The 20023-nt window shown below is 35.4% G+C and overlaps 1 protein-coding gene and 1 non-coding gene across 2 annotated transcripts in view; both read right to left on the bottom strand.

The window, feature by feature from the left end:
• Positions 1 to 20023, bottom strand: part of TRHDE (thyrotropin releasing hormone degrading enzyme) — a 5519112-nt gene that overhangs the window by 714046 nt on the left and 4785043 nt on the right. The gene's annotated exons all lie outside the window — the stretch shown is intronic.
• TRNAA-UGC lies at positions 6411 to 6482 on the bottom strand. The gene has a single exon. It is a non-coding gene; the product is annotated as a tRNA-Ala (tRNA).

Genomic DNA, 20023 nt, shown 5'->3' with positions numbered 1-20023 from the left:
AGTCTCAGTGAAAGGAAAAATCCTTCAGGTACTAAAATGAGAAAGATGAGTCTCAGTGAAAAGAGAAATCCTTCAGGTACTAAAACTGCAGTCTTGAAATATAACATATAGTAGGCTGATCACACATTTGTCTATTTAAATATAAAGGATACAAATCTCACATCGTCGGTAGTAACACATTAATGTGTTAATGTATAACATATACAAATCTCACATCAGTAATAACATATTCATGTGTTTAAATATAACATATACAAATCTCACATCAGTGATCCCACATTAGTATGTTGAGTAACTTTTTTTATCAACCACTTTTATTGAATTATCATTTGCGACATTGGCAAATTTACATTCATGTGAAAATAACCAAACTATATTAACATAGCAAACATTATACTTCACATATATTGCTATATATCATATAACCTAAACTATATTACATAGATTATTCAATTCCTGCCTTTTTTAAACAATATACATCTTTATTAAACCATCACTTACAACATAGGCAATCATACATTTATATAAATGAAAACAAACCACACCTACACAACCCTAGCTGCAAGCCTTTTACATCACAAACCATACCGACACACTCCCAGTTGCAACTATTATACATCACTTATAATCTACCCAATCTTTCTCACTCAAGCATTACATACCTCATTTAAGTCCTGCTGCTTTTTAGACCTCATTCCTCACTTGTATGTATTGCTCCCGCAATTCCCATTTTTTATTATGTAGTTTGCTCCTACCCTTTTCTAAAGATCTCAACTGAAATTATTTTATCTCTGTTACTATATTCACTACTTCCAGTATAGCTGGTTTAGATTTTGATTTCCATTTTCTAGTAATTACTTTTTGGCAGCCACCATTATTAGACACAGCAAGGCCTTACCATGTCTAGGCAATTCTGATTCTGTATCATAGCTCAGAAAAATCATCTCCCTCTTCAGTCCAATCTGCCCACCCATCATCTCTGACAGTGCATCCCGCAAGGAATCTTTAAAGTCCACTAACTCACTGCACTCCCAGAAAATATGTTCCCAATTACATCTTTCTTCCCCTTCATACCTCCAATACTTACTGTCTCACTATGGAAAAATTCTATGGAGTCTACCTGGGGTATAAAAATATCTATGTAAACATTTTTCAGGAAAAATCCTAAATTTTCTAGATTTTGTTGCATATTTGGGAGACATACCTATATCTTTAAATTGTTTCTTTGTGAATTGCTTATCCAATCTCTCTTCCAAATCCTTTCTAACTTCCTCTAATTGATTCTTATAGTTATCATGCAATATTTTATATGCTCTACTAATTATTCCTCCTTTAATGGCAGCTTCTGTTCTATATTCTATTAAAAACTCTACCAGTGCGGGGCTTTTGTGTAGGACCCCCCTATTTCTTTGTCTTTGTCGATACTCTGATATCAGTCCCTGATAGGGAAGGCAATCTGTAATCTGCAGTCCAAATAAATTCTTGATGTCTTCCTATTCTATAACCATTCTCTCTCTGGTTATTTGCTCCCAATACCTTGGTTCCTTTACCAGTTTTCTCCAATAAATTCTGTTTCTGTTTTGCCTTTTGTCTGTATCCCTAATTGCAGTAATCCTTATTGGCACAATCTCCTTTCTTCATTCCTGTGCTGGTTTAGTTCTTAGAATACTAGTATGCTGAGTACCTTAAATATAACATACGCAAATCTCAATTCAGTGATCACACATCAATGTTTTTAAATATCATATATACAAACCTCACGTCAGTGATCATACATTATGTTTTGATCATTACTATATTACATTTAAGTCTAATACCAAGTGAAAAGACTTCCACATCTGAACTGCCTGTGCTTTTATTTGTTTGCTAACCATCCTTTTTTGTCAGCAGGGAAGTATTAAATTATTAAGTAACTGATGCTTACTGCACCCCTTTTTATTTATTTTCTGTGAAAAACTGAAGCAAAATGAATGCTTTTCCTGCATGGGATGCATCTGTGCAACATATCTCTGCAATGAGTGAATCTCCCTACCTACCCTGGACAGTGTCTGTGTGCAGTAAACATATGGGATGCACAGGCTCTTCAGTGTTATGCCACTCTATTTACTGAACAAGTTACTTGCATTAAGCATCACTCTAAGCTTGTCTAGGGAGGAAAAGCTCAAGGCTGACTCAATAGGCTAGCCTAAACAACATGTATTCCATGGACCGACTCAAAGCCCTGTCACTATACTCGATAACCTAAGAGGTGACCTATATCTGGCATACAAGGCAATCTGATAGATTTACTGCACATCAGCAATCAAATGGCATCAGAAATACTCAGTCTGGCTATCTAAACCTTTTCTGCAACATCAACAGAATGGTTTGGAGGGACAGGTATATCTCACATCATATGCCACTGCTCTGAGACGTTCCCCTTCAGGTGCTTTAGATGGATTTACTCAGGATTTGATAGCTAGAGCATGAGTACTCAGTGATGTGTTTTCTCAATACTGTCCAATCACTATGTGTTGTACCGATGTGATGTTGTTCTTAGAATGCAGCATTTTTGAGAAAGACCATCTTACTTTTTATTAGTTTTATGGTGACTTTCTTCTTCTGAGTTGCAACATCCTCAATGTGAGACTGATTAATAAGCAAGGCTTAGGATGCAGGGCACCCTGCAAAAATATTTAACTTGAGGGTTTTGTAATTGTATTAAACTCTATTTACTCATGGGTGCTTGTGAGTTTTCAAAATATACTACTGCACACTCCACTTTTTAAACAACCCGACTCTTCCCCTTTCTTCTTCAATACTATACAAAATGATATGAAAGTCAAACGTACAAAAACAGCATAGAAAAGTATACTATTGCTACAGTTCAGTTTTCAGTTCAGTACATTATGAAACACTGAAGATAGCTGAGCATATATTTTGCAAACCTCTAGCATTCCTTTTTAAACTTATACATTACTTAAGTTTTGTTCTACAGTTTCAAACATACTCTTGTCAGACCGCTCGCTAAACTCCCCTCTTTTGTACAAGAGATGACTTGTACACAACTGCAAATTTATATCCATTAGACAAAATACAGGAAAATATTTTCTTTGAATAGATGCCTAAATATTTTATAAAGTATGACTTTTTGACAGCATGGATTTCTGTCCATATATAGCAGTTGTTAAACTTGCTATGCACACATTAAAAGAACAATTATGTAGTATCATGGAACAATAGCTACTATCGAAGGGTTTACTCTTATATTTAAAGATAACATTTGAAGCAGTTAATCATGTAATGCCCCTCCAAAAATTAACATATATTAGATTTTCTAGAAGTGTCTCTGTCTTACTGAGTGTTTATAGACCCGATCTACATTCTGTTATAGGGGTCCCATAAAGGTCAGCCTCTGTCTTAAACTGTTTTCTCTATGCATTAATGAACTCAACTCAGATATGTCATAGAGCAATTGATTTCTATATGCATATAATAAAGTCATTACAAAATCTAACACTGAACAAAGGAGTACAAAACCTTTCAAAGCTATACGCAATTCTCATGTTAATAACAAACAGTAAATACATTAAAAACAATAGGAACTGTAGTTAGAACATATGAAGAAAAAATAAGAAAAATTACAGTTACTGACCCAACATAAGCACTGGCATGCAAGACAACAGATCAAAAATATCTATGCATTATTTTAGATGCAAATCTCTCCTTTAATCTACTCACTGAATTCAAAGAGAACAATGTGTTTGCTTAGATAACTATCGCATACAAAATATCTAACTTGCTCACTAATGTGCAATATAGAAATGAAGGCAATATAGTCTCAACCATCTTTTTTGACCTCTTGAAAGTTTTGACATGGTTTCTCACCACAAATTATTGGTAACACTCTTCAACCTAAATCTTAGCCTCTCAGCACTTACATGGTTTAGGAACTATTTTTCAGGATGCCAAAAAGTGGTAAAATGGGAAAAAGACCTTTCCCCCCAACTCCAAGTCTTACTAGGTGTACCTCAGGGTTCTGTTCTCAGTCCCCTCCTCTTTATAATCTTTACTAATAATCTTAACAAAGCCACTTCTCTTGCCTCCCTAGTCCATTATGCAGATGATACCACCCTTATATGTGCCACTCCTTCCATACACAAACTCCAAGGTATAACCCACAAGTCCTTTTCTGAAATTGAATCCTGGCTTTACAAAGCATACATGCTAAGCCCCAACAAAACAAAAATTATTATTTTCCACCCTACTAGCGCCACTGACCCCCCCACCCCTTTTTCCATTAAAGCTATAATAATCACACCAGTAACCTCTACAAAACTCATATGTGTCATCACTGACAACAACATGAAATTTGATATACACAAAATATAAAGAAAGTATGCAAAAAACTAAGAACACTTCAAAGAAACAAGCAGTTTTTGACTCATAGTACTAGAATATCAATACCAACATCACAACTAGTCTCATCCCTCCTATTTGCTTCTCCCATTCTTACCAACCTGAAAAATGCTGATCTAGGTAAACTGGAAGCTTGTTATAATAAAATTGCAAAATTTGATACAGATTCTTCATATCAAACACATACTGTCTAGCCCTGAAGCAACTATCCTGGGTGGAACTTCCCCCAATTACTAGTCTATAATCAGCTGACAACAACCCCAACATTCCTTTTTCACCCAGAAAATACACCTGATCTCAAAAAGATAATTGAACCATATGCCAGCAACTGAGTATTATGCTCAACTAACAAATCACTTCTAAAAGTAAGCAAGGCTAGTAATACTGCAGGTGACTTTCTATTCTCTAACCAGGTAGCCAAAAGCTGGAACTCTCTCCCACAAACTAAAAGCTCTACTTCTAACTCTACCCACTTTAAAAAAAATATTTAAAAAACACTTATCAAGTTCATGGTTATGCTCATGCAACAACCCAGGTTAGCACAATTCTTCTACAAATATTCCTCAATTCACTACAGAAACAATACTATGAAAACTAACAACCTTATTAACTTACAGTCATGTCCCCTTAGCTTACTAAAATACTACGGGTCCTCCTATTTCTATAAACCATTTCTAGTTTCCACATAAGGAGCTCATCCTCATTTCTTTCTGCTTCAGCAATAATCTCAAAGACAAGCTAATAACCACCTCTGCCATTTTACATTCCCCTTTACCTTTTCTTCTCCCCTTACCTGCCTACTATACCTTACATCTCAACCTTTCTCTCAATTTATGAACAAATCACACCAATTCAGCAAGGCAATGATAAATCCATGTGTCCCACAGCAAACCAATGCATTAAATCCAAAAACAGGTTGGAACCATGAACAACTAGTAATATAAGAAATGTTAATGAGTTGCTAGTAAAAATACGTTCACCACAAGGCTTTATCCCACCCACAGATGAGACCAGTTGTCTTAAACAATGGTTGGATAACTGAACTTATATTCAGATATTCGGAAACACAACTTTGAATGGGTTTTGAATACACTGGTATTATCATTAAGGATACTGATGATATTTTGCAACAGTTGTATAATCTAACATTGGTTGAAGAGTTAAGGGGCTGTTCTTTTACTACACTTGATGTAGATTCCTTGTTCACCATGATACCAGATTATATTTTCTATTCACATTTTCAGAATATACTCAGACTTTTATTAACAAGTTATGTGAGTTCTTTAAGCTTGTATTAACTAACATTTTTTTTTTATTTCAAAGACAGTTGTTCAAACAGATGCAGGGTGTAGCAATGGGTACCCCCATCGCTAACACCTATGCTAACACAATTATGCCCATATGAGAACACGATTATATTTTGTCATATGAAAATAATATCTTTAGAAACAATGTTATTTTCTATCGATGATTTGTCTATGATTTGTTTTTTATATGGTGAAGGAGAGCAGAGATGTTTGAAGTGTTTTATCAGTATGTGTCAAATGCTGTAACTTTTTTAAAATTTAAGAAAAAGTTTACAACAGATAGCATTGATTTTCTTGATATTACTGTTTTTAAATGGAGGTTCATTACAGATTATGCTGTATAAGAAACCAGTGAAGCAGAATTCATACTTAGACAGGAGTAGTATCAACCCAGTTTACATTTAAAAATGTAGTACAAAATCAGATGGTTAGAGTTTCTAGGTTGAGTACAGTTGATGAGAGAATGCATACACAATTGGAACAGATGACAACAATTTTAGTAAAAGGGGTTATTTAACTCGAGAGTTTGGACATACATATATGTTCATAGATTGGTTAGGTTAGTTCATAGATTAATACTAGGCTAACTGTCCTTGTGGACCACTTTAAGCCTAAGGAGTTACCCCATGTGAGAATCAAACCCTGCACCTTTTGTTTGTAAGGTAAACACCTTAATCATTATGCCAACCTCCCACCCAAATGCTATGAAGATGCTGGGGATTGAACCCAGGACCTCATACATGCAAAGCATGCACTCTACCACTGAGCTACATTCTTTTACAAACACATTTATATATGATAGAGTTGAAGAGCAGAGGAGTCTTATTGCTAAACCAATGTTTTGATGTAGATCAATAGTCACTGACAGAGTTTACACACTGGTAGATCGAGTAAGATGCCTGTTGACATACAATAAAAATTCCACATTAGTTAAACAGATAATAGATAAATATTGGTATATTCTTCAAGATGTTCCTGAGTTAGGTGATATTAGTAATCATAGACCGTACTTTGCCTATAGGAAGAGTTCTAATTTAGGACAACTGTTATGTTATAAAGAATAACCCCTTACGTCAATTCATTTTAAAATTACAAAGAAGGGTACTTCAAGATGTGGTGGGTGTATGTTCTGTAAATATATTTATACTAAAAGAAGATTCATACACCCAACAGATGGTCATGAGTTTGAATTAACAGCAGCAGGGAACTGTAATACTTAACATCTTGCTTACTTGGCTTTATATGATCAATGTGATGCCTACTACGTGGGAAAACCTATCAGAAATTGAAACAAAGGATTGGTAATCATATGTCTGAAATGAGAAGAAATGTCACTACTAATGCTTTGTATAATCATAAAGTTGATAGAGGCACACAACATGACTTTAAGTTTTGCATTTTACATGTACTGTATGCATCTTTACGTAGGGTTAATATAATATATGCTACAGAAATGGATGAAATGCAATGGATTTTACGGATGAAGGTGTATAACCCTCCTGGGTTGAATGGACATGTTTCACTAAAACCTTTATTAAGAGAATTGCAAAAGAAAGTATAATTTAAAAAAAATATATGTTTTAGTTGCATTTTTAATATAATTTAACTACCGATTCATTAGTTACATCATGTGATTTTTAGTCATGTGATCTTAGAAAAATTATTAAATTCAGTTGATTTTAACTGTACTGAGTATTGCTTGAAGAAGCCTTGTGACGAACAACTCATTACAACTTTATATTACTAGTTGTTCATGGTTCCAGTGTATTTTTGGATTTAATATGTACATTTATACATACATACCTATGTACAGAAGGAAAGGGAATTAGGTATGGGAACATACACAGTGGTCATTAGAGCTTAATGTAGTACAGCTTATTTGTGTGTTCTTGTCAGTGACCAACATTTCACAGCCTACCTCCATGAGCTTTATAACTACGTTTGTGCTATTTAAGTTATAAAGTTTCATTTTGTGTGATTGTTATATGTAAAGCCTTGCTCTTATAACTTGTATTACACTAATGTTAAAAACTTCTACTGCTGCTGTTCCATCTTGTACTAAAAGTTAATCTTAGCTTGTTAAATGGGCCAGTCCTGCACAGTAGGTGATCATAATATGTTTTTTCACCTGCTTACTTTGAAAAATATACTGTTGTATGACAACACACCTTTGAAAAATCTAGAATTTCAGAATGGTGGTTTACTATAGAACTGAAGAAATGTTTCAGTTGGTGAATTCCATTTTTTAGAATTATATTGCTATATCGTGAAATCTATTTTGCTTTGTAAGCTTATATAATTAGATTCCTTCTTTTGAAATCCAACATATGAATTATATTTCAGTTATGATAAATGTTTGTCTACTATCCTCAGAGCCATAGCTAGCTTGACTGGCAGCTGTTGCAGTTCCCCTATCTGGCATCCTCCTCAACTGTAACTTGAAGAGCAAAAGGTCTTGTACATGAGTTAAAAACAAAAAAGTCCTCTATCTGAGTTGAGGACCAAAGCACCTCTCTCTACAAGTTGAGAGGGAAAAAAAACCTCTTCTGCTGAAACTGTAACAAACTACTTACAGTGGCTTGTTATAAATGAAATACCACACAGGGAATGCTTCAGCATTTCAGTCATGGACAAAAATACAGTATCATCATTAATACCCGAATGTCGTTGTTAATACTATCCTATCAGTTTATGCCAGTTCCACCATTTAACACTTTACCACATGTGTCAGCTGCTCCCTTTGCGTCACTCTACCTACGCTTCTGACAATCCTTCCCCAATTAAGGCAAGAACTCTATGCTATGAGTACAGACAAAATGCTTGTATTTGTTTGCTTGTTTTGTTTGTTTTTGTTTTTATTAAGGTGGTATATGGGAAGTCATGGAATGCAATGAATAAACCACACATATGTCATTAGAATGCATACAATAACACTGAAACACATATCCTATGAGATGTTGTGGTGTCAGTGAACTGCAGACAATATCATCAGCACAAAAGCATTTTTGCAAGACTCAAAATACATAATTAATGTAGAGCCCACTATCAAAGCATAAAAAATTTATTTATTTAGTTTGTTTATTGGGTAGCATATTGATCATAACAGACTATTTGCATGCACAGCCTGATGAAAAAATTCACAATAAAGGCACAATAAAAAAAGAACATAAGCACAAACATGGAATAATCACAGAAGTTAAAGACTCCAACAAAAAGTTAAAAAAAATGAGTAAATATTATTAACAGAATAAAAAAAAAATGTGTATTAATTTTGGTTGTAAATATCGCAGGGAAGCAGCAGGTGAGAACCAGGGGTGAAGGCAGAAGTGTTGTATGTGAGGGTAGAGTTAGGTGACGTATCACTTGCAGTTAGATTTTTGATATAGGTGTCTTTTGAATTGTGCTCTGAAGATGGAGAAAGAGGAAATTCCTTTTAGGTGAAGAAGTAGGGATTGCCAGAATTTGGGTGCAAGAACGAAGAAAGAGTTGTTGGTACTGTGAAGTTTGGATTTGGAGCTCTGGAGTGAGAGATGTACCTGGTAGTGGAAGTTGTATCAGGTGGAGTTACTATGGCATTTAACAGCAAGACGTGGGAAGACACCTGACTGAAACAGTTTGAAAAGAAGAGATCCTAGGAGATACTCAAGTCTGTAGGGGACTGGGAGTATACTATTGGGCTTTGGAGAGGGTAGTACAGTAACGCTCCTGATGGGGGAGAGAGGAAATAAATCAACAGATTTTGCTTTCCATGGACTGCATAGTGGATGACCTTTTTGGAAAGACTTTATGATGGGGAGACCATATCCCAGTTGAGCAAGGAGGACTCTGCCTATTGCAGCTCTAACTGGTCTGGAGAGAAAGACAGTGATTTTCCAGGACCAGAATAGAAAGTGAATTGATCTTTTTCATTGCGTTTTCAATGGAATTACGGAATTTAGTGACTTGTCTAGCCATAAACCTAAATATTTAGAGGACATGGTTGTTTCTATTGGGGTACCACTGAGATCTGTCATGCTGAGATTTTCCATTTTTTTCAGCTTTTATGAGTTTTCGGATATCATGCTTTTAGTTCTGGAAGGCTTTAGGAGCATCTTATGGTTGTTTAGACACAAATTAAGGGAGTGGAGATCAGACTGAAGCTGGGTTTGAAAAGCTAAATGTGGGGAGTAGATCAAAAGAAAATCATAACATCTATGCAAACAGTGTCATGAAAGTTAGTGAGGTTGGAGGGTACTGTGTAATTTAATCCAGACTTTCACTTGAGATTAACTCTAACCTGTGGAACTTGTTTATCTTGTTTGCTTATGTAATCATTGTAAATATTCTATTTGTAATATGCTATGTTGGAACTGTTTACCTTGGAGCTTTTCTGTCCAGGCCTCCGCTGAAAATGAACATGCATCCAGTCAGACTATCCCGGTCAACAAATGTAAAATAAAATAAATAGTTTGTTAACAAAGACTGAAAACAGCAATTAAGTGAATAGGGAGCCCTGGGCTACTAAGAGTGCAGGCATGAGGCAGATTTAACTCTGAAATACATGTAAATGAATAATTCTTGGAACCAGGTAACAGTTTTGGAGCTAACTCAGACCTACTGAAGGGAGTGAAGGAGTAGGAGGTAGTTAATAAAATCAAAAGCTTTGGTTAAGTCAATGAAGAACCCAAGGGAAAGTTTTTTTTTTTATCCATGTTGAAAAGCATCTCATCTGTAAGTAACAATAGTGCTGCTCTTGCCAGCCCAGAATCCAAATGGTTTAAGTGTGAGGAAGTGTTACTGTCAGATGTACGTGGACCGTTGGTTACAAATTAGTTTTTCAAGTATTTTTCTCTGGCTGAGGCTGTTTTGGCAGGGGTTTGATAAGAGCAGTTTTCAATATGTCTGGTGTTGTGTTTTGAGTTAACCTGTTACTTATGGGAACTATATAGGGATGCCCACTGTCCCCACTATTTTTTGTTTTTGTAGTCAAAGCACTAAACCTCTATCTCTATAGCTACACACACACACACACACACACACACACACACACACACACACACACACACACACACATACACACACACATATATATATATATATATATATATATATATATATATATATATATATATATATATATAGACAGAGAGAGAGAGAGGGACACTCACAGACATACTTATAGACATGTGAATAAAATTACTACATATTAAATTAATGGCAACAATTCTAAGTCAGCGATTAATTTAACAAGTGCATGTGATACCTATTTGCAGCGTAAGTCCAAAAGTTCTTCATTAACTCTTAAACATTGATGTTAAGGTGGTATTCTTTAATATGGAATGGTTTAGGCATTAAGAGAGAAGTTGCAGATATGTTAAATGGAAAAGACAGAAATTGTTTTCTCCCTTTGAAAAACAGAGGGGAATGGTAAAGATGCTACTACTTTTTTTGCAAAAATGCATTCTTTTTTGTTTTTTTTAATTTTGTTATTGACTTAAAGTAGAAGTATGGGTGGGCTACCTAGGAAAATAATGAGTCTGCTGGATGTGAAGGGGAAGTATCAATAAGGATGGTAACATAAGGTTATGGCGGTTCCAAATATTATACTGCTGGCCTTTGTAGCACATGACTTAGTAAGGGTTTTGCTATTTGTTAGGACTGCATATTTTCCTGTTTGTCAGAACTCTGAAACTATTCCAGAATTGTGGGGCATGGCCTAATAGTGTTATCTCTCTGTACTTGTAATTATCAGCCTTTGCTTTTTTAGTGCTGATCTGTATGTTTTTCCTGAGGTTTTTATCGTAATTGCATTTACTGTTATCACTGGAGTCCTTTTTTTTAAAGCTACCAATACTTGTTCCTTGGATTTTATGATATGGGCAACTTAAGATGCACCAAAGGTTGGGAGGGTGGCCTAATGGTTAAGGTGTTTGCCTTGCAAACACAAGATGCAGGGTTTGAGTCTCACAGGGGATAATTACTAGGCTTAAAATGGCTTGCAAGGACAGTTAGCTCAGTACTAACCTATGAGGAGTTAAACAAGGTATTTGTACATTAAGCCTTCTAGCTTTTGATGGTTATAGCTTACTCTAAATAAGATATAGTCTGTTAAGGCAGTTCTTGGTTGAAGTTTGTTAAGAAAGTTTTAAATTCAAACTAAGTGTTTTATGTGGAGGGGAAAATCCCCAAGTGTCCTGCAGGGGCATGTGCCCTCTTTGCGCCTGATAAAATTTACTCAGGAATGAGATTACTGCATCTAAAGTAAAGAAGAATTTCCCTAGCAAGAATAAAGTTTGTCATTTGCTATCTTCTGAACTGCTGATCATTGTATTCCTTGTTTACTGCTGGATGGGAGGAGTGTATAGCAGGCAACAATGGCAGTTCTCAAGGAAAAAAATGCTTCTGAAACTACACATCTATATGGTAGGGTATCATGTCTTATAAGGAAGTATAGGAAAAGTATAACTAGACTTTATTTCTTACAGATTGGTTTTGGGCCAAGCATTATCACCATGTTTCAATTTTATCTCATCTATTGTCCCTAGCAGTTGTCCAAAGCCTTTGAATTTCCAGAAAGAGACTCATTAACATGTAGGGTGCCACAGGGACGAATCTTAGGACATACATATTTTTACTTTTCTTAAGCAAACCATCACAAGAACTATACAATTTAACATAACCATCTATGCAGACAATTTGGTAATATTACCCTCTAGAAAAATTATCCACCAGCATACAAAACAAGCTGCAATAAGAATACCCTTTATGCTAGAACTACTTTCCAGACAAGAAGCTAACTGTCAAACCTGCAAAACAATGCAGTAATAAATCTGGCTCTGTGAGTCACTGGTATGGAACACTTGCTGCATCCCAAATGACTGGGGTTTGAATTATGGCACCAGCACTGGTTAGGAGAAAGAGGAAAGAAGGGGCATGCACTGTTCAGTCCATTGTGGGGGGTCCAGAGGGTTTCAAGGGCTTGGACAGCCAATCGGAAAGTGTAACTTCTATGGCGGAAACTAGGAATCCATATCCCATTCTTGACAGGAGGAAATAGGGCAGTTTGCTGGCAGCATTTCTTGTGGAAGTAAGGGATGACTAGCATGGGCAGTCAATTGCATGTCCCCTTTCCTCTGGGGAATGTAGGCCTAAAAGAAAAACAATTGAACCACACTGATGACTGTCTAAATGATGGCCACTCCTGATTGACCTTTGACCTGGGGATCGGGAATAAATAAGATGAGTGGATAGGAATGGAATGTTGGGCAACAGACACTGGAGATAAAGAACATAAAAAAATGCAGTAGTAACTTTCAGTACTGCCCATAGGCTAGCATCAATTAGGTCAGTGTGAACAGTTGGTAAAGCTTCTTTTCATGAAAGAATCTGATTTCCTCATGCATCTCAATAATGAATGAGCGGGTGTATATCTGAGAGTGCACCCTGTAGCTATCACCTACTAGCTATTTGTGATCTTGCAGGTATAAACATATAAAATGCCAATTTATGAAACTTACTGGACTGCACTTCAGATGAATACCAAGATCTTGTAAAAATCTCCTGTTTTAGGTATGATCTCAAATTAAATCTAGTCTGAGTTTTTTCATGGTTTACTTATAACTATGCAATCCACAAGACATAAATGACTGGTCTAACAGAATGGAAATACTGATGGAAGACTGGCAGGTGATTTGTGTCAGGAAATCTCTCTTCTAAAGCAATGGTAGAGTTTATCATGGCTTCAATCAGTTTTCCATGCTTCTAAAACAATCCACAACCAGGATGTACCAGAAATGGTTTCTCCAGAGAGCCAGCTATACCTGTTGTAATTGGTAATTTTTCTCACTCTGGACATAAAAGAAATTGTAACATCTTTGCAGATACTCTGTATATAAGCTGCACCTATAGGTTTGTTAAGAGAAACTGTAACATATTTGTATATATTTCTGAATATAAATTGTATTCTACATAGACTTGAAATGTGAAACTGTAACTTGTATGTTAATATAATATATCTGTGCATATACTGTAACTTGCTTGTATTTACCTGTTTGTAAGTTTGAAGCTTTTCTCCCCGGGCCTCCGCTGAAAATGGACATGTATCCAGTCAGACTATCCTGGGTCAACAAATGTAAAAATAAATAGATAAATATTCATATCTGCTATTAATGAAATACTCTGCAGAGTGATACTAGTGGGGAATATTGCTTAGATACTGTAATCAACATCTGGGAAGTTGCAGTTTTTACCAGCGTTCTTTATCAGTGTTGTGCAATATTTTGCTTGTAAGAACTAAATAAGTCACTGGAGCCAGCTTTCCAGTCTAAAGTTCATTTTTATTTAAAAGAAAGTTCAACAAAATATATATATATATATTGCTTACACAGTAAACTTAGTCTTGAAATATTTAGTGTTAATCTCAAATATAATTCTTTCTCTAGCAAGTGTCCCTGCTCTGCAGGATTTACACAACTCATACTGGTCGAATAAATCAATTTATATTTTTACTAGACTTCATGCTGACAGTCAGTTCCAAAGAGAGGTAGTTAAGCAGCACATAGAGAGACAACAAGGATACAATAGCTGTCTTTATGCCTCCACATAGACAACAGTGAATTAAAATATATCTTCCTTGCACTTTCACATAACAGGGGTAACTTGAAGTGCCTCTCTTATTCACTTCCTCACAGTCCAAAAGATAAGTCTAAATGGCTTCTCCTCTACAGGGATACTGCACTTTTCCCTCACAGGAATCTGTGGATTGCATTCCTTCTTCCACGTGGCATGCATAACTCCCTCTAGAGTACTTGAAAATGTTTCACAGACCCAATGATCATAAGTCTGATCACTAGCAGGGCATTGGGACATACATAGGCCTCTTCATGCTTTCCTTGATTAACCCTAACTTAATTGCCTTTTTCAGTTTTAGTTTCCTTAAAGGGAACTGCCACCTCAATATGTAAAGGGTACGGAAGCTTCAATAAGCACAAGCTGCAGACATAATGTGTTTAATATTAAATACTTCATGCACTTCCGTAATACACAATGCTTATAAATGTGAATAAAACATTAGACTGTAAGTGTTTTCCTATAATCTCTGATTCTGTACTGTAATCACCTTTAGTGCCTAGGTTTAACATTTTTGGATGATGCATTTGCATATAAATCAAGAAACACAGAGTAGTCACCTGTAGCCACTGCAGATAAAATAGCTTGATGTTCAAAATAAAAGGCAAATTGGAGAACTGAACAGCATGCCAGATCACAGCAACCATTAACACAGTTAATCCAGCACTATTGAGACGATGGCAAATTAATGCACAGTCACTTGCCTCTAGGCAGAAGCATATTTTCAGCAAAGGGACATTAAATATACCCTTTCAAAATCTTATTGTTTCTCTCATTACAGCATTCCTAGAAATATAACAATTGGTATTCAAGGTAATAGATCAACATCACACGTCTACCAATCTACGAATATTATTATTCCAGAGAATATACCATAAAAGAGTAATTAGGAATCATAAAACAAGTAAATAAAAATATCCTGTAAACAGAAATAATATAATTTAAATTTCTCCTTTACTGTGATATTAGTCTGCACATTCACAATCTTCTATCAATACCGATGTATAATGTTGCTCCTGAACCAGAATCATATTTTTTCTTTAATTTTTCATAAATAGCATTTCATGTCTTGGAAACTGTATTGTCTAGATTGGAAAAAAATCCTTTCTGGATGTTTGTTTGAAGTATTTACAGAATATTTGCATAATTACCAATAAAAGTAACAATGTGCAACATCAACTACAGTTTTCATCAACACCATTTAAGTTTCACTCAATGCCACACAATAGATGTAAGTCACTTGGTTTTGGAAATAGTAATGCAGATATAGCATAGCTTCATAATTGCTGCCAAACATCTACTGATGTTGTCAATGCAGTGCACTGTACATTGACAGTGGCAATGCATTTTTTCTTCCCATGATATTTTTGACAATTAACGCAAGAATATCTAGTTCTTCAGTTATGCAAAATAGTGGTACCTGAAGAGTACAGTCTAGCGAGTAAAAATGCCTTGGTGATCAGTGTCACCTATGTAAAACAAGATCAAGGAGTAGCTTATTGGCTTGTGAAGGGTATAGGGGGCTGTGATAGAAAGGCTGGGGGAGTACCTAGCCTAGCAAGTTCCCCTGGTACCCTTTAGGAATCTGGAAAGTCCTACTTCCCTTGCGCTGTTAGTGAGGGGCTAAAAGCTAAAAGGTTGGCCCCAAGCATCAATCAGTGAGTCTTTAAATAGACTGACCTAGGAAGAGCTATCTGTGTAGCCAGGTTTTAGTCACCAGAAAATTAATATTACAGACAGTTCTCTTTTCGAGCTTCTTCACATAAAAAAGTCAGTTCTCAGAAAACTGAGAACTAGGGATTCATTAATTTGTGCCTATAAAACTGAGAACTGTCTTTGTGATATGAAGAAGATTGAGAAGACAACTGTCTGCAGTATTAATTCTTGGGTTTGATAAGGACATCAGCCACCTAACTTGAGCTGACTACAATCTGTATCCCATCTTGGCAGTCTTTATCAAGACTCCAAGCATACCCAGATACAGGCTCAACTGCTTAAAATAGAGCACCTACAGAAGCATGAACATCAGAATGACCCAGGAAAGCTTTTTCTGGTGAATAAAACCTGGCTACACAGATACCTCATCCTAGGTCAGTCTTTTTAAAGACTCACTGATTGAATCTGAGGGCCAAGCTTTTATCCTCTCAGTAACAGAACAAGGGAAGTAGGAGATTCCAGATTCCTAAATGGTACCAGAGGACCTTGCTAGGCTAAACGGTACCAGAGGACTTAGGTAGGCTAGGTTCTCACCCAGCCTTTCCTCCACACCCACTCTTCACAAGCGAGTAAGCCACTTCTTAGGTCTCACAGTTATGAAAACCTGAATGCAAATATGAGAGTATGAAAAAAAGTCACTCACTTTGATTAATATTTCTACTACAGTACATCCTATATTTGCAAACTTAGTGTCATTTATTTCTCATAACTTGCCCTTTCATATGCTGTTTATTATTAATAGTCAAGTTAGTTAGTTGAGGAAGTCAGCTGTTAAGAATGTCAGGATCCCATAATGAGGTGCGAGTGTTAAAGAAGTAAACAAAGAAAAGGTATTATAGGCACAAATTAATTAATCCATAGTGCCTAGAAAAATATACGTAAACAAAGATTAAACTGAAAGACATGTTTTTAACATAGGTTCTGTGCAGTAAAAAGAATATGCAAAAAAAAAAAATAGTAGTAGAAAGTGGTGGCTCATTATCCATGCCGAACACAATCTCTCTGTCCAAATGTCAGACTTGCATGGCTTTGAATAAGAACTTTTAGATTTACAGGCAGCAGAATAGTAGAGTATATTTAAAAGGTTTAAAGTCAATCACATACAGAGAAGCTATCAGCCTAAACAGCACTGCCTCAAAGCAAATACAAACATGTTGCTGGTTCTCCAACAGTGCAGTGTGATTACAGGGTCTCGGTGCTCCTGCAGTCTGTTTTACCCATACTGCTGAGTATTAGAGTTAAGGTTATAGTACTTTATCACAAGCTTCATGCTACAGATGATGGAAAAAATGACTTAAAATATTTCCATCTCCTATGGAATTCAGTCTTCTAGAACAAAGACTCTTTTTTGTTGTATTTTCAGCAGATGACTGAAGAACATGATTTGATACATTTTCTGCAAGCCAAACTGCTCATTTACCATATCCTTTGCAAATGATAGTTTATAATACACAACATTCAGCTTTGTGCATTAACATTTGTACTCATTAAGCTACAAATAAGTTATACATAAAAAGTCATTAAATGTAAAATACTTCCTTGTAAAGTAATTTCTTCCTGGGCCTTCTAATGTTACCTTACTATGCATAGTTGATATATATCCTTTGCTTTCCCTAACAGAACTACACCAATTGTCACTTTCCTCATACCACATTCAGATTTATAAATACCAACATCATATACTGATAAATGAAGGAAAATTAACATTCACATTTATTAAAAAAATTGAAAATATAATTATTTGTAAAAGAGAAGCACTTATAGAAATTTGGTACAACTATTGATTGCAATGTCACCTTCCAGGCTTTTCACATCTCATGGCATTCCATGGCAAGGCTTTTTACAAGAAACAATGAGCAAGTAAAACCTGTTTCTTTTGTAAAAGTGTTCCAGTCACTGATGTTTAATGCAATGGCATGTGGGATACAGCCTAAAGTATGCTTCTTCTTGAAAATGCACACTGAATTAGTGCGAGGTGTTTGAAACTGTACATAAATAAACTAAATACATTCTGATTGCATATTTTAAAGATGTTTAAGCAAAAGATATACAGCTATACTTTAGCTAGTTTTTTACAAATTTATTTGGATAAGAATAACCTGACATAATCTTTATGGCAATTAACACCATTGTTTTAATATTAAAAATACTTGACATTTCATCATTATTCAGTTGAGTTATTTATTGGCTATGTATGGAACAATTATCCATGATAATGGAATGGCATAACCTTGGTTGAAGATTATTCAGGACTGTTGACATCTGCATGTGTTTTTAAGGAGCAGTTCCTCTAAATTATATTTAGAATGAGCCTAGATCATTTTTCAGTAAATTATTCATTCCTTCAAATACCTGGCATGGATAATATTTCCGTAAGTCATTAATTTTTCTTAAATGTCGGGGACAGTATTTACTGTTTTCAAAATAACTGGATTGTTAGACAAAAACAATCTTCAATTCCTAGGCCAAGATAGATGCTAGAAAGGTTGACAGGGGTCTGTGCTTAATATATTGTCAATTAATATACACGGGGTACTTGCATACCTATTGACAAAGCTCTGACTAGCTTAACTTCTATATTTGACTTCTTTAAAGCAATTCAGACTGGTTCAGAAAAAAATATATCAGATTTTAGTATGTGGTACAGAATAGATGTGTGCTTCATTAGGATTACAGAGAAATGCAGAATCTGCATTCTAAGTCAGAAAGTTATATTTTCATGGTTTGATTCTGTTTTCATGTCTTCAGCTTTGTGTATTTATCTACCAGCCTTTCCATAAGTGAAATTTTAAATAACCTAGAAATAATTCAGCTGCTCAGATGTTGTTTTTTCCAGATTTTACAGATGCAAAAAAAGTAAATAAAAAAAAAATCTAAATTATCAATGAAGCTTCACAAAATGTACAAGTAAAATGTAAAAATGCAAACTATAAACTAAAAATCATTCTTGGTCTACAGCCAAATATATTCCTATAAAAGCTTATTGAGAAGTTTCAGCCTTAGTTGATCTTCATCGTAATAAAAATCTTGACTGCAACAATTCCCTGTATACTGAATATTTAAGGTCACATAACCATCAAACCCATTGTGTATTATTTACTTCTCTTTCTATTTTATTTCTCATTCAAACGCATTTGTATTTGACAGCATTTAATCTAGGGGAAACATAAGCATTCAGTAAAATCTGCTATTTGATCTCATGAAACTCAAATTTATCTTCTGTATTCCCATTGAAACTATCTGGTATCTAGTCAGCAACAGAAATTTCTTAAAACCTACACAAGTGGTAGAAAGCTTAGTCAGAACATTAGTACCATCTTGTTTCTAACAGAACAACACAATTAATAAATGCTTTCCCTTAAAAATTGTACTAGTTTTCCCTATATAGCATGCATCACACGTGATGCACTGAGCATACTATACAATATAGGACAAACCACATGTAAAAATAGCTGGGGGTTGCATAAGTCCTTTGATCTGAAACACAATAAAAGTTAGGTCTGTCAGCTATGTAGCTGCATATGGAACATTACAAACATTTAATAGGTAATAGTTTCATTACATAGAAAAAGAAAGACGTGTTTTCATTTCTTGGTCTGATTTTAAACTCATTTCAACAGTCTGTATCTGCTTTAGTTGAGGTATTTAAACCTATATTAATAATTTCAGTACATAAGTACATTACATTTTGGTATTAATTGGTCAAACTGCTGGTATTAAACCCTAGTTTCATTCTTATTTACTGACCCCGGGATTCATGAAGCTTGCGCCAGGCACAGGCGTAGCGTAGGCAGTATAACACCAAGTATGGCCGCCAAGTGATTCAGGTATGATCCAATTCCACGTGCACTACCAGCGTACGCCAGATCTGCGCAGCTCTCAGTTCAGGTATGCTAATCACCCCATGCACAGTACTGCAGCATGCAAATGAAGGTACATAGTGATTCATGAAGTGGTGTAGGCGTAGCGTAAGCCTACAGAAATGTAAACCAAAA

Source organism: Protopterus annectens, chromosome 11.part0 (assembly GCF_019279795.1).
Source record: "Protopterus annectens isolate FY-2018-M chromosome 11.part0, PAN1.0, whole genome shotgun sequence".
Lineage (NCBI taxonomy): Eukaryota > Metazoa > Chordata > Ceratodontiformes > Protopteridae > Protopterus > Protopterus annectens.
This window is presented reverse-complemented; position numbering and strand designations above follow the sequence as displayed.